Raw genomic sequence first — 14,626 nt, 5'->3', positions numbered from 1 at the left:
AGAGAGCAGACCACTTAAAATAAGGTACCTGGATGAAGGCAGTGGCTGAAAATCAAATCAGAAGCTATGTGTTTACAATAACATCAGCAGTGTGTTGGTGTGAAAATAACATATCAGATGGGCTTTCCTTTTCACAGGCTGAGACTCCTGGCAGCATCAAAATATGAAGCCCCTTGGTGAGTGTTTGTGTGTGTGGAGGAAAGTGGGCTGCATAGAGGGTTGAAATGAATAGATCCTAACAGGAGATCACAGGGCACCCAAAAGAGATTGAAGTACTAGAGGTAGCCTGCTTCATCATTTTGCTGAGAGTAAGTTTTGCCATCTCAAAGCAGAAATAGACAAGGATTTTTAGAATACTACAGCTACAGATGACCCAGGCCCAGGATAAATGAAAGTCTTCAGAGACCTTCTATCCAGTTTCCATACATAAGCCCTGGATCCAACCAACAAGCTGCCCTCGAGTTGACTTTGACTCACGGTGACCCCATGTGTGACAGGGAAGAACTGTGCTCCCTAGGGTTTTCAATCGCTGATTTTTCAGAAGTAGGTCATCGGGCTTATCTTTCAAGGTGCCTCTGGGTAGACTCGAACCTCCAAACTTTAGGTTAGCAGCTGAATGTGTTAATCATTTGCACCACCCAGGACACTCAAGCTTTGAGTAGGCGTAGAAAAAATGCAGGAACATGAAGCCCAAACTGGAAGCCTTGGGTGGTAAGGAATGCTGTGCTCTTGAAATCACAGGCTCGGTTTTATGCTTCCTCTAGTTCCCCTACTCACCTCAACTAACTGTAAATCTTTGAGTCACTTTTTACCTTCTATTCTGCCTCTTGGAACTGGGGGTGTTTAATATAGGATCCAATTCCAATTTCAAGCTGTGTGATAGGAACATCCAGAATGCCTTTTCTTTTTCTTTCTTTCTTTTTTTTTAACAAGGAAAATACTGGTTATGTGGGTAGAGGCTGGTGAATTTCATCAGCTTTTTCCCTGAGTCATTAAGCTTCATCATCAAGTAGGTAGTTTTTCAGGAGCTGGAATCCTATCAACTTGAAGTTTGCAAGTTTTTTAAATTTTCCTGAATAGTCTCAACTCACAGTCCTTGAAAAACAAGATGTTCTTGAGAAGAGCAAAAGTTTGATGTAAAAAGAAATATATCAAAAAAGTCAAGTTGGTAGATGCTCACTTAATAGTGATCCTTCATCAGTCTGCTCTGTTGCAATTTCCTAAAGTTCCTGACGATACACTCAGTATTGCCCCATGCCCGCAAACTGACTGTGTTTTTGCATAAAACCAAAAAATCTTAAAAGTGGAAGTCAGTTTAGAAAGGAAGTAGGCAAATCTTACTCTTCAGAGGAATAAATGGAGTTCTGTTGGCTTATAGGACAAGACAAAATTTTGATACAAACTTATCCCTGAGAACAGCTTATGAAACAGATTCTCTACTAGAGACAGCATCCTAGTAAATGTACCCCTTAAGCCAATCCTATATACTTTCATTTCAAGATTTTCTTTTTTAAAATTAGCTTAAGTGTTATGGCTTTAATGCTAATAACTAGGTCAAGATTTTTATATTATTTTCTTTTTGTGATTGGAGAGGATTGCAATAGATGAGGATCCATCTATCACAAAGGTAATCTTGCATGGGATCATGGAAAAAGCTAGAGAAAAAAAAAACAGTAGTGAAAGAAATGCTAAATGTTTAATTAAAAACTGAAGATAGTAACGTAGCCTATTAAGTTCTTGCTTAAGCAAAGGCTGTTTTCATCAATATCAATAACTAATGAGAGAACCTCCATTCATTCATTCATTCCTTCAGCAAATACCTGTGGTATTGAGGTTGTGTTTAGAAAATACTGAAAGTGGCTTCTGTAACTTATCTGAGACTTTTCCCCTCTGAGGTCGGAGTCACACCACTGTATTGATTACATTCTAACACACTGCTGGGGGCAATGTGGTGGATGGAACAGTCATAAAAAAAGAGGGGCTCAAAAGGAATGAGCGTTGGTCTCAGCTCTCACCAGCTAGCTGTATGGCTTTGGCCAAATCACTTTCCTTTTCTCAGTCACATCCGTAAAACTGGGGAATTTTGCTAACAATCTGCAGCTATGATAATCTAATCCTTCAGTTAGGCATTCAAGGTCACCATCAATAACAGCACCTGTCCATCTTCTCAAGTGTACTGCTGCTGGTAGTTAGCTACTAAATGAACGTTACCCAAACATGCACCGTGTTTCTTTCCCCATTCTATACTGGTTCTCCATGGCTCATCTCAAATGTCAAACATGCTTTTGTTGCTAGCTGCTGTTGTCAAGTGCTACGGAGTCAATTTCGACTCATAGCAACCCCATGTGAGAGAGTACAACTGCCCTGTAGTGTTTTCTAGGCTGTAATCTTTTCAGGAGCAAATCGCCAGGCCTTTCTCCAGGAGACACTGGGTGGGTTTCAACTGCCACCCTATCAGCAGCTGAGCGCTTAACTTTTGCACCACCAGGGCTCCTTTATATTGCTAGGAAGGACCTTAAAACTCATCTAACTTAGCATCTCCCTCTTTTTTCCAACAAGAAATCTCAGGCCCCGAGAAGTTAATAGACATTTTTTCAAAGTCACACATCTCAGAAGTGACAGAGATAGGCTCTACACCAAGGTCTCCCAGTTTCCAGGCCATCACTCTTCACACTACATCAACACCCACTGCCAGGATTCCTTAAGCCCCCTGCTACTGCATTTGTAACTCTCACCATCTATTGTGTGTCAAGAGTTGGCAAACTATGGCCTGTGGGCTGAATTCAGCCTGCCTCCTGTTTGTATAAGGCCACTCCACCAAAAAAAAAAAACTCGTTGCCATCAAGCTGACCCTGACTTATAGCAACCCTGTAGGATAGAGTAAAACTGCCCTAGAAAGTTTCCAAGGAGCGCCTGGTGAATTTGAGCTGCTGACCTTTTGATTAGCACCAGTAGCTCTTAACCACTATACCACCAGGGTTTCCATGTAAGGCCCACAAGCTTAAAAAAAAAAAAAAATTTTTTTTCATTTTTAAATGGTTAGAAAGAAAAGAATACTATTTCACAACGCATCAAAATTATATGATGTTCAAATTTAGTGTCCATAAATAATGTTTTATTGGAACCATTTACATACTGTCTATGCTTCCTTCCTAACTCCAACTGCAGAGCTGAATAATTGCAACAGCCCCTATGGCTCGAAAGCCAAAAAAATTTTTACTACAAGGTCCTTTCAAAACAGTTTTCTGACCTCTGGTGTATGTCATTATGTGTATTCTTATCTTCCTTCACCCCTCTATAACAACCTAGCCATGAATTAGCATATGTATATAAAGTCACCCCAGGCTGGTAAGGGCACCCTCTCTCTAGCCATCTCTCAAGAAATCAATCAATCTGTTATGGACTGAATTAGTTCCCTCCAAAATACGTGTTGTAAATCCTAACCTCTATGCCTGTGGTTATATCCCATTCAAGAATGGGTTGTCTTTGTTCTGTTATTGAGGCAGGATTAGTATAGAGTGGTCTTGAGTCAATCTCTTTTGAGATGTAAAAGAGAGTAAACACGGGAGCAGAGTGGAGACAGGGAAGAGTAATGCAGCCACATGAAAAGAGACCAGGAGCAGAAGCTCAGAAGAGACAAGAACTTTCCTCCAGAGCTGACAGAGAGAGAAGGCCTTCCTGTAGAGAAAGCGCCCTGAATTCAAATTTCTAGCCTTTTAAACCGTGAGAAAATAAATTCCTGCTTGTTAAAGCCATTCACTTGTGGTATTTCTGTTACAGCAACACTAGGTAAGTAAGACACAGCCTTTATTGAGCACTCAGATACCAGAAAAACTGTTCTAAGTGTTTTACAATTACTCTATTAATTTGGATACCCTGGTGGTGTAGTGATTAAGAGCTACGGCTGCTAACCAAAAGGTCAGCAGTTTGAATCCACCAGGTGCTCCTTCGAAACTCTGTGGGGCAGTTCTACTCTGTCCCATAGGGTTGTTATGTGTCAGAATCGACTAGACGGCAACGAGTTTGGTTTTTTGGTTTTGTATTAATCTCATCTCTTCTTCACAAAAACCCCATAAGATTAGTTGCTGTCTTAGGCTGGGTTCTCTAAAGAAGCAAAACCAGTAAAGCATATAAATACATGTAGAGAGAGAGATTTATATCAAGGCAATGGCTCACAGAGTTGTAGAGGCTGGGATGTCCCACGTCCGTGGGTCAGGATAGAGGCTTCTCCTGATTCACATAGCTGCAGGGGCTGATGAACCAAAGATCAGCAGGTCTGAGAGCAGAGCTCTTGCTCACAGGCTGTGAGCATCAACGAATCCCAAGATCAGCAGGCAAGATGGCAGGTAAACTACTAGCTCAAATACCAAGATCTGGAGGTCAGACAAACAGAAGCCAGCTGCAGGATCCAAGGTGAGCAAAAACCTGATAGCCTTGCCAGAATATCCACTTACATTCGATGCAGGTCCCCTCCCCGCAAGGAAACTCCCTTTCAACTGATTGGCTACTCACAACAGAGCCTATCATGGAAGTGATCATATCATCACTTGACTGCCAAGCTAGATCATAACTGCCAAACCACTTAGAATCATAGTCCAGCCAAGTTGACAAACATCCTTAACTATCCCAGTTGCTATTATCACTCCCAGTTAATTACGGAGGAAATTGAGGCACTGAGAAGTTAAGTAATTTGCACAAAATTACATTTACCATCAGCTGAATTCAAATGCATATTGTAACTACCATAACTATGTCTGCTGATTTCAGAGACACAAAATTGGGAAGAAAAACATGGTGCATGTTTGGGTAGTTTTCATTTACTAGCTCAGCTGACTACCAGGATCAGTGAACTTGGGAAGGTAGACATGTATTATCAGCCTGAGTACCCTAGGGTCCTCCAGTTTATTAATCAATATGCTCAGTCTAGAAGCAAAAGTCTCAGTTTTCCTTCTACCCAGTAGAATCCTTGCTAGACAAACAAGGACTCTTGAGGTTGGAAAAGGCAGGCACATTTCTGAAGGCCTTCTACACCGTCCAAGAAAGAAGGGAGACGTGGCTGTGGTGTAATGGACCAAGAACTGAACTCAGAGTCATACGTAAGGGTTCTCTTGTTGTTGCTGCTAGGTCCTGTCAAGTCCGCCCTGACTCATGGCAACGCTAAGTATAACAAAACAAAACACTACCCAGTCCTGAGCAATCCTCACAATCATTGCTATGCTTGAGCCCACTGTTGCCGACACTGTGTCATGTATAGGGTCTGCTACCCCCTAATTCACTCTTATAAAGTCATTAATTTCATATGACCTCCATTTGTAAAATAAATAAATAAAAAGCTAGATGATCTCTAACATCCCTTGCAGTGCTAGCTGGGATTCTAAGCAATGGGAGCACTAATACAGAGGTCTTTAAAAGGATCAATTGACAGCGAGATGTCCAGGGGAAGAAAGACAGTGAGGAGCTAGAAGAAAAAAGTCACTGATGTTAATCTAACTTTGCCTAACACAAGCTCACAAATTTCAGCTCTGGGAGTCCAACATCCCCCAACATAGATTATTCGGGAAGAGTGAAATGCTAGTTCTGAGCGGTATTGGATGTATGACTGGGCTCCTCCCCAAACTTTGTCTTTTCCCCCGTCTTATGTTACATTTGGGGCACTAACGTAATCTATGGAGAAGATTTAGGTTTGGGTGTAGAGCAAACAATCAGATTCTCTAAACCTGCAGTTAAGGACTGCATGCTATACATGAAACAGAGCAGAGCCCAAGGCTTGCCCTGGGTCCTGTGCTTTAAGGGAAGCAGAAGAAGGTGAAAGCTGGAGAAGCTCAAGGGAGAGAGTGGCAGAACCATTCAGTGCTTCTATAGATTGTATTACCTTGAAGTTACCTTGAAGTCCTAACCCCCAGTACCTGTGAAACTGACCTTGACTGAAAACAGGGTCTTTGAAGCTGTTATCAGTTAACATGAGGCCACAGTGGAGTACCAGCTGAACCCGACTCATAGCGACCCTATAGGACAGCGTAGAACTGCCCCATAGAGATTCCAAGGAGCACCTGGTGGATTCGAACCGCCAACCTTTTGGTTAGCAGCCGTAGCACTTAACTACTATGCCAACAGTGTTTCCACAATGGCGTAGGTGGCTCTTAGCCCAATCTGAATGGTGTCCTTATAAAAGAGGGGAGAAGATACAGAAAGACAGAGGGAAGGGAGCCAGGTGAAGATTTATCTGCAAGTCAAGGAACACCTAGGACAACTAGAAGCTGAAAGATAAAAATCTTCCCTTCGAGCTTTCAAAGAGAACAGACCCTGAAAAACATCCTAAATTTGGACTCCTGGACTTGAGAACTGTGAGACAATAAATTTCTGATCTTATAAGCCACCCGGCTTATGGTATTTTGTTACATACAGCAGCCCTAAGAAATTAATACAGGTGCTAAAGAAATAAGCAAAAATAACCATAATGGTTCCAGAAACATAATCATCAAATTTAACGGAAGAACAGGCTGGCATGTGCTCCTTGCGTGAGTGCTCCAGCTCTGTGTTACAGCCTCTCCCCTTCAAGGCTGCCCTGGATGTTCACTGTCATTTTTGGTTTCAGGTATGAAATACGCTTATGCAATGGCTGATGCTATCATTTGCTGCAAATTAACTGTTCCTTTGGCCTGATTCTGCCTGGGTGAAACAGCTGATTTAAAGAGTCTAGAAATGGCCCTAACATCACCAAAAGGTTGCCTCTATCATAAATTATGTGGGGCTGCTTTACATGTTTTAAAATGTCTGGGAATCAACTACCCTCGGTGGTGCAAACAGTAAACATACTAGCCCAAATGTTGGAGGTGCACGTCCACTCAGAGGGGTGTCGGAAGAAAGGGCTGGGGACCTACTGCCAAACCATCAGCCACTGAACGCTGTATGGAACAATTTCACTGACACACATGGGGCAGCTGTGAGGCAGAGTCAACCTGACAGCAAACTGGTCATTGGCTTATTTGTCTGTGAGATTCTTCTCCCTCTTTAAGACTGACCTCGAATATCTCCTCCTCCAGGAGGGCATCCTTTCAACTCCTCTTTTATTTTCTTTTCATCTCCTACATCACTGCGCTCATTGGATGGATGCAATGATCTAACTCACGCTGCCTCGTATTTCAAGTATAGGGGCTCCACGATGAGACTCCTGAGAACAGAGAGCCATTGTACAAAGAGCGTGGCTGTTGGACAGCCTCAAAAATGGGTACTGTTTTTGCTCTTAACTTGGACACATTTTTAACTGAGCCATAGTCTTCATTATTAAATTGGGATAATGGCGCTTCCTTGCAAATCACTTATGAGGGTCACATGAGAAAACAGGTATAAAATGCCTAGATTAGTCGCTGGCAAGTAACAGATACTCAACAAACGTCAATTAACTTCTCTTCATGATCTGCATTCTCCAGGAAGCTCAATACAGTGCCGTGCATACAATGGGTGCTCAATAATTATTGTGATTGGATTGAAGTAAATTGCTGAATCACTGTCCTGTTTGAGGGCATCTCGAATCCCATTCAACCAGGGAACTATTAATCATTCTGGCTTCACATGTAATGACATCTACAAAGTGGTTACTCTTTCTTTCTGTGTCTTCTTTTATTAAAATATTTCCATCTATTTTCCTATGTCTGTTACATATACAAGAAACCATTTGTCTGCAATGCTATTATGCTAGTGTTTTCTAGGTTATTGTTAGGAATATTCCAAAATGATACAGTAAAAACCATTCCAGATTGTATTGTAAGTGTATTTCACTCTAGGGGAAATGAAATATTTTGCTCATTTCACAGCAGGCTTAAAATGGCTAAATTTTCAAGGAAGGGTTTTTGTTTTTTTTTTTAACTTTAGCTGTCCCAGTAGTAAAATTCAGTGTGGAAGTTTATGTTTGTCTCTGTCTGACTATTCATCACATGCCCCTTCAATCAGCAGCCCCAATCCCAGGCACCCAGATCCTTCAAACCTCCCCACCAGAATGGTTCTCCAAGGGCACTAACTGGGCAGCAACCTAGTTTCAACTTTCTTCCACCCCGTCTGCATATTCCTATGTTCCAGACCTTCATAACTTTTCTGTTGGCCGGCTGATCTGATAAACCAAGTCCGAAAAAAAATGAACAGATGCTAATGGTTTGTGAGTATTGATATAAGCTCTTTCCCAAGTAATGGAAAACCTGGTGGCATAGTGGCTAAGTGCTACAGCTGCTAACCTAAAGGTCCGCAGTTCGAACCCACCAGGCGCTCCCTGGAAACTCTATGGGGCAGTTCTACCCTGTCCTATAGGGTCACTATGAGTCAGAATCAACGCAATGGCAATGGGTTTGTTCCCCCTCCCCTCCCCCCGGGTAATATCACCGCATTTTCTTAAGGATCTACTAGATTTGTTATTGTTGTTGTTGATGTTATTAGTTGTCATCAAGTCAGCTCCGGCTCATAGCAACCTTACGTATAACAGAAGAAAACACTGTCTCGTCCTGTGCCATCTTCACGATCGTTGCTACGTTTGTGTCCACTGTTTGGGTCACCATGTCAATCCATCTCACCAAGGACCTCCCTTGCTTTTTCCAACCCTTCACTTTTTATCTACTAGATAAAATTCCTTTATTCAAATGGATGGCTCACGGAATGAGAATTTCAGACCCTATGCTGTCCAATGGTTAAGTTTTGTGAACCTGGAGAGGTTTGGCCCAACCTCAAATCACTGTATAGGCAGCTCTCCATTATGTCAATGATATGCTAACCACAAAACTCACCACAAAAACATTTTCTGTGCTTCGGCTGCCAATCAAGGCTATTCTCTCACATGTTCCACTCATCCTCATAAAATTGGCTAGAATGTTTCAGATAAAGACGAAGTATGATTCTCTTGAACCTCTGCCTGTCTTGTTACTTACTATACTCTTTTGGCTTGGCAGATTAAAGGACAATCACCAACACAGCTTGAATACTTAGGATTCAATACATAGTTGTCAGCAAAGGGTGCCTACAAAAAACACTGGAGGCAGCAGGGACCATAAGAAACTATCTTCCTGGTTGAGTTAACACACAGGCTAAAGGCACCAGATCTTCTCATTTGTATTCTGAACTGCTCTCGACAAAAATATACCAGTAAAGGTTTACTCTAGGAGTTTCAAGTTCAAGAAATGGGTGTTTCACTTATAAGCACTTCTGACATACCAATCATTGATTATTTTAAGTCTTCCAAATATGTGTTATATAAAAACAGATTTTGCATGCATGTGTATGTCATAAGAGGGAGGAAGCCAGAGGGAGGGAGACAGGCAGAAAGAGAAGGGAGAAAAAAGAAAAAAAAAAACTGAAAACAATCCCACTGCATTTAACGAGGCCCCACTGGACTAGCCCTGAGCCCAAATCACAATCTCCAAGGCTGACTCTGAACACTCACATTCTCACAACCTAGTCCATCGCAGTGGGTCAGAAAACACCTGACATTTACTTCCACTAAATCTCGGATATGTCTCCAGGGGACAGAAATCCCTTCTCTCAAAAAGAAAATGGAAGCAGTGAGTTCAGCAACCCCCTGGCTTGGTTAGCTACAATCACTATTGAGACTTACCCATGTGAAAGACACCTAGGGAATGTAGAAGTGATGTCAGATCTGATTCTGGGATCTAGGGAAAGTGAGGGAGAACATTTGCCACAAGAGGGAGCAGGAGAATTTGGTCGGATGGGAGGCTATCTGGTAGAGGTTATGATGAAGGGTCTAAGTATGAAGAATGAATGATACGGGAAAATGTTCTAGCAGGAAACATTTATCCCTTCCGGGGCAGGGGGGAAGATGGAAAGACCAGGAGAAAGGGAAAAAGAATGACACATTGATTCGGAAGGTCTTAGCAAATATAAGGCGAGAATTTAATTTTTAGTTGAAGGCACCATACGTACACACTGAAGAAATACAAAACAGGCAACATATGTGCTCTACCATTCCCTTTTAATTCTGTATTTCTTTCTCCAGATTTGATTTCTATTTCAATGTGGAGTTTGTTTATTCCCATCCTGCTCGGGCTGACTGCTTCTTACCTGCATACTGTTCTCCCTCTCTCTGAAAGCATCACGTAGAAAGGGCTCAGCTCACTGAATTATAACATGAACATTCCATGCTAAAATCCTAAAATGCACTTACTTTTGGACAACCACATCCATGAGCTAAACGGATGCCCAAGCTTGCTTTAAACGGGAATTGCAACTTAACTGGGATCTGCAGAGCTTTTCTCCTTGCTTATATTACCAAAAGAAATGGATGAACTAAGAGGGAAGGAACCATGCGTTTACTTTGCCAGATAAATAAAAGCCTATTTTTGTCTGATAGAAACCCAGTTAAATATAGCTTGCTAACAAATGCTGAAGCTCTCAGGGAGTATATTTTATTTTTTCAAAGCATAGTAAGCTGGAAAGACCAATTAATGTTAATTCCTACAAATAGTCCTGTAGGTGTCACTGACTATACCTCACCTTCCCTTTGTAATTTGATTTGGAGTTAAAACAGTACTACTGCTCTGCTCTGTTCTTTCCCTTCATCGTCAACAAAAGGGTTATCCAGTTCTTAATCTTGGCTTTCAGTAAAATGAAAGATATATAGACAGACAGACAGATATATAGATAGAGCACAGCCTTCATACTCTTCTAATTTATTACTTCTCCTTTCTCCAGCTCTGTTAAGTTTTCAAGATACAGTAGGTTCAGTCTGATTGTCAAGAACACTGTCAACATCCTTTGCAAGCCCTGCACAGCTTAACAGTGAATAATAGCTTGTCCCAGTCAGTCATCTTTTTTTTTTTTTCCTTCTTCTTCTTCTAGGAATTAATCATTCCATTTTTAATAAAAGACAACAGCCATTTTAGGGAAAAATAATCAGAGCTCCTTTCCTAGAGGGTGGGAGAAATCTAAGCTAAAGGAATCTTTCAAGTAGGCAAGATTTGTAAAACGAAAACCATTTAAGGAAGCACATCTTGCTTCTTGCTGAAATAAATGGGTCTTCCCCACTTTCTCACTCACAAGGCCCCAAAGACAGAGCTTCCCCTGCTCACAACACTCTAACTTCCCCATCAGCAAGTTTTGGGAACCCAGAAAGTCCAAGTGACCCAGTATTCGAAAGTGGAACCTAAAACCAATCTCCATATTCTAGCTTTGTTTTCTTATCTGAAATGAATGAAAGTCTAGATACATTTTCCTCCTTCCTTTCCTGACTCGCTGTGCGTGTAGCTCAATGAGAGAAAACATGTGAGTGTGTGTGCGTGTGTGTGTGCATATGTGTGCGGGGGGGGCAGGAGGGTTGGGATGGGTATACTTCGAGAATCCCCTCCCAGTTGCTCCTCTTTTCCTTGAGTAAATCTCATAGGTGTGGGGTTGTGGATGTTCAGTTGCTCATATTTGGAGATACTCAAGCCATGCCTTTAACCAGATCTAATCAGAATCTCCACCTACTCAGCCTGCTCCTCCATGATCCGGATGTCTGCGCTGTCTTTACGACATCTGTCATTTTTTTTTTTAAGCTTCTTCCACTACACCTCCCACTGATATCCTTTTCTCTCTTTTTAGTCTTTACACCTCCAGCAGGACAAAGTTTGTATTGTTATATTCACAACCACTAGTGGCTGACTAGTGGGAGAGACTCCGGCGAGTCAAGCAGGACAAGGGGGGGGGTTAAACCATCCGATGCCCAGTGCGAAGCTGGAGTTTCTTTCCAATGACTGCGGACAACATGCACGTTATCCTCTTCAAAAAAAAAAAAAAAAAACCCGTATTTGATTACCCCTGCTGTCAACCCAAGCCTGCCACTTTGTCTGGAGAGGGAAATACGAATTGCCTGCTCAAGCCATTCATCAAACAGTCAACAGAATCAATGGGGGGGGGGGGGATGCAAAGAATCAAAAATGCACATATTCTCTATTTCTAAAAACATCGCCTGGGTGGATCTGATTTCTCAAACTGACTGTCCAGCCGTAAGACCTCCCTCTTCTTCATTAAGGAAGAGCCAAGAAGGATATCCCAACATCACAGAACACAGAGCATTTCCCAGGTAGCCACCAAAGCCCCAGAGGCATATAACGCAGCTGCAAAGTTCCCTTCGAATCTCCTGGGGGGAAAGATGCCTCTGTGTGCAGAATCCCCAACGCACACTACGGCATAATGCCGGGAGACGTGGACCCTTCAGCCCACTCCCCCGCTGCATTTCTCCCTTTCCTGTCCCCCTGTCCCGGCCACACCTCCCTCCTCTCCGCAGTCAGTGGTGGAGGAACACAGGCGCTAGGGGAACCCAGCGTCCGCTAGAGAAGAGGGGGCTCGGAAGTGTGGCCTTGGGGAAGACCCCAGGGATTACCGGCAGGAGGAATGACCGCGGAGCGGAGCCCAGTGGGTGGGGACGCCTGGTTCCCCAGCGGCGCTGCATTCCGGGTGGACTTAGCTCTTCGCGCCCTGAAGCCGAGGAGCCCAGCGCGGTGCAGGGTGCAGCATCTCTCCGTAGCAGACCTTCCTGCCTCAGGCAGCCAGCGCTGCCAGGCAGACACACTCAAAACGCCCAGACGCACCAGCCCAAGCAATTCCACTCCCCGCGAAGCGCGGACACCCCAGAAAATGTGCAAACACACACACAATTAAGGAGCCCGTCTTTTGCCAAAGCAAAGGGAAGTGCAGCCTCTGACCAGCAAATGGAAGATAGTTCGCGGTATCTGACCAAATCCCTTCAGCTTGCCCATAATAAGATCCTACCTGGTTAGGGGGAGTGGGAATGTATGCTTCCCCAGTTCCTCCAAGCCAGCAGGAAACACGACTCACTCCCTCCTTTCAGATAGCTCTCGGCTGAGGAGAGGTCGCTCCCATCTTCGCCGTGAAGCACAAAGCCCGGCGGCCGCGGGCAGACTCGCGTGCAGCGCCGGCGCGAGCAGGAGCGGCGGCGGCGGCGGGCAGCCGGTGCGCGCCGGGGGAGGCAGGCGCGGAGGCCGGGAGGCTGGGAGGGCCGGGGCCGGGGCGACGCGCGCGCTCCCTCCCGCGCACACTCGCCCGCCCGCCCGCAGCCTAGCACTCGCTCACACGCGCGCTCGGCCCCGCTCCCGCCGCCGCGGCCCGCGGAGAGCCCGCTCCACGGCCCCTGCGCGCCCCACGGGCGCCCTCGGCTATTCCGTGGGTTTGGAGCTGGCGCGTTTCTGGGGCGCGGAGAGGGTGGGGAACGCTCCCAGTCTCCCAGCTTCTGCCACTTGGACTATTTTTCGATTTCCTCTAGGCTCTGGGCCCCGCAGTGCGTTCGGCCTTGCGCTAGCGCTCTCTCTGGCACCCAGCCCATTGATTACACACGCGGACTGGCGCTGCAACTTTTCTTTTTAACCTTCCTAGTCTTACCACCACAGAAAGAGCCCCAACCCCAACTCCCCTACCCGTTTCTCACCTCCGAAATTGTTAATTCAGATGTATCTTTCTTCTTCCACTTTCTAGCCCTCTGCTAAAGGAAGCTTTCTTTTAGCAAAGGGATCTGGGGATATACCAAATGGTTTTTTGTTTTTTTTTTAACCCCACTCCATGTTTTTCCTACATATCAAACATGCATAGCTCTAGGCTACTAGATGCTGACGCAAGCAGATAAGGATGTGTGTGTGTGAGGGGAGGAGGGCTGAGGCATTCCCCAGCTAAGAACTCTGAAAGATTCTCTGTGTTGGTATTTCCCTCAAAAATTGCAGCTCACCTGGGAATAACGACCAAGAGGCGTTTTAGCGTGAAAGCCGTTCAGCTTTTAAACTACAGAGAGGAGTAAAAGCCGAGCGTTAAGGGTGCGTTGGGAAAGACCTAATGCAGCAGTCTACGAACCATTCATTGCCCTTTCCAAGAGAAGCATTTATCATTGCCAATATATCACTTCCCCGTAATTAATAAAGGAGCACTGCACCAGGCCCTTGCTCTCTTGACAGCTCATTCATCCTTACAAATCCTTAATGACTTGGCTGCAGGAAAGGCTAGACCTAAAGTGGAGTTCACCAGTTCCCCAACCTGGCTGCACAGCAGACTCACCTAGGAAGTTTGTTAAGCAAATTTCAGCATCCCATCTTGAAACTCTGAGACACTAGGTTTCAAGTTAGTATTTTTTAAGCATCCAAGTGATTTCTGCTACTGGTGTGGTTTGCCACAGTGTGTGTGTATGGGTGAGGGCGCGCGCGTGCCCGTGCGTTGGTGGGGGAGGTTGCTATCTGGAGAAAGAGAAGAAGGGAGCTGTAGAACGCTTGGAAGAAAACGAAGTTCTTTAGTGAAGTTCTCCGCCAGTACTTACAGTGTAGCTCCGTGACAGTCAGGCCATGGGAGAAGAGTCCGACTCCAGGAATCGCACTCTTTGACTGTGAAACAAAGAGCAGATAGGTAAGAAGGAGCCCTTCTCTGACTCTATGCCGATTGCAATCAACTCTAGCTGCCCCTCAGAATCACCTGGGAAGCTTAAAAAACTCCCAGTGCTCAGGCCACACCCAAACGATTAAATCTGAATATCTGCTTGGGGGTGGGGGCATGGAGTGCTGAGAGCAGGGGTTGGGGCCCAGGCATTTTTTTTTAATTCCCTGGATGATTCCAGTGGGCAACCCTGGTTGAGAACCATCGCATTTGGCCAGTA

This window comes from Elephas maximus, chromosome 26 (genome assembly GCF_024166365.1).
Source record: "Elephas maximus indicus isolate mEleMax1 chromosome 26, mEleMax1 primary haplotype, whole genome shotgun sequence".
In the NCBI taxonomy this organism is placed as follows: Eukaryota; Metazoa; Chordata; class Mammalia; order Proboscidea; family Elephantidae; genus Elephas; species Elephas maximus.
The sequence above is the reverse complement of the archived record's forward strand: the minus strand, read 5'-3'. Positions refer to the sequence as shown.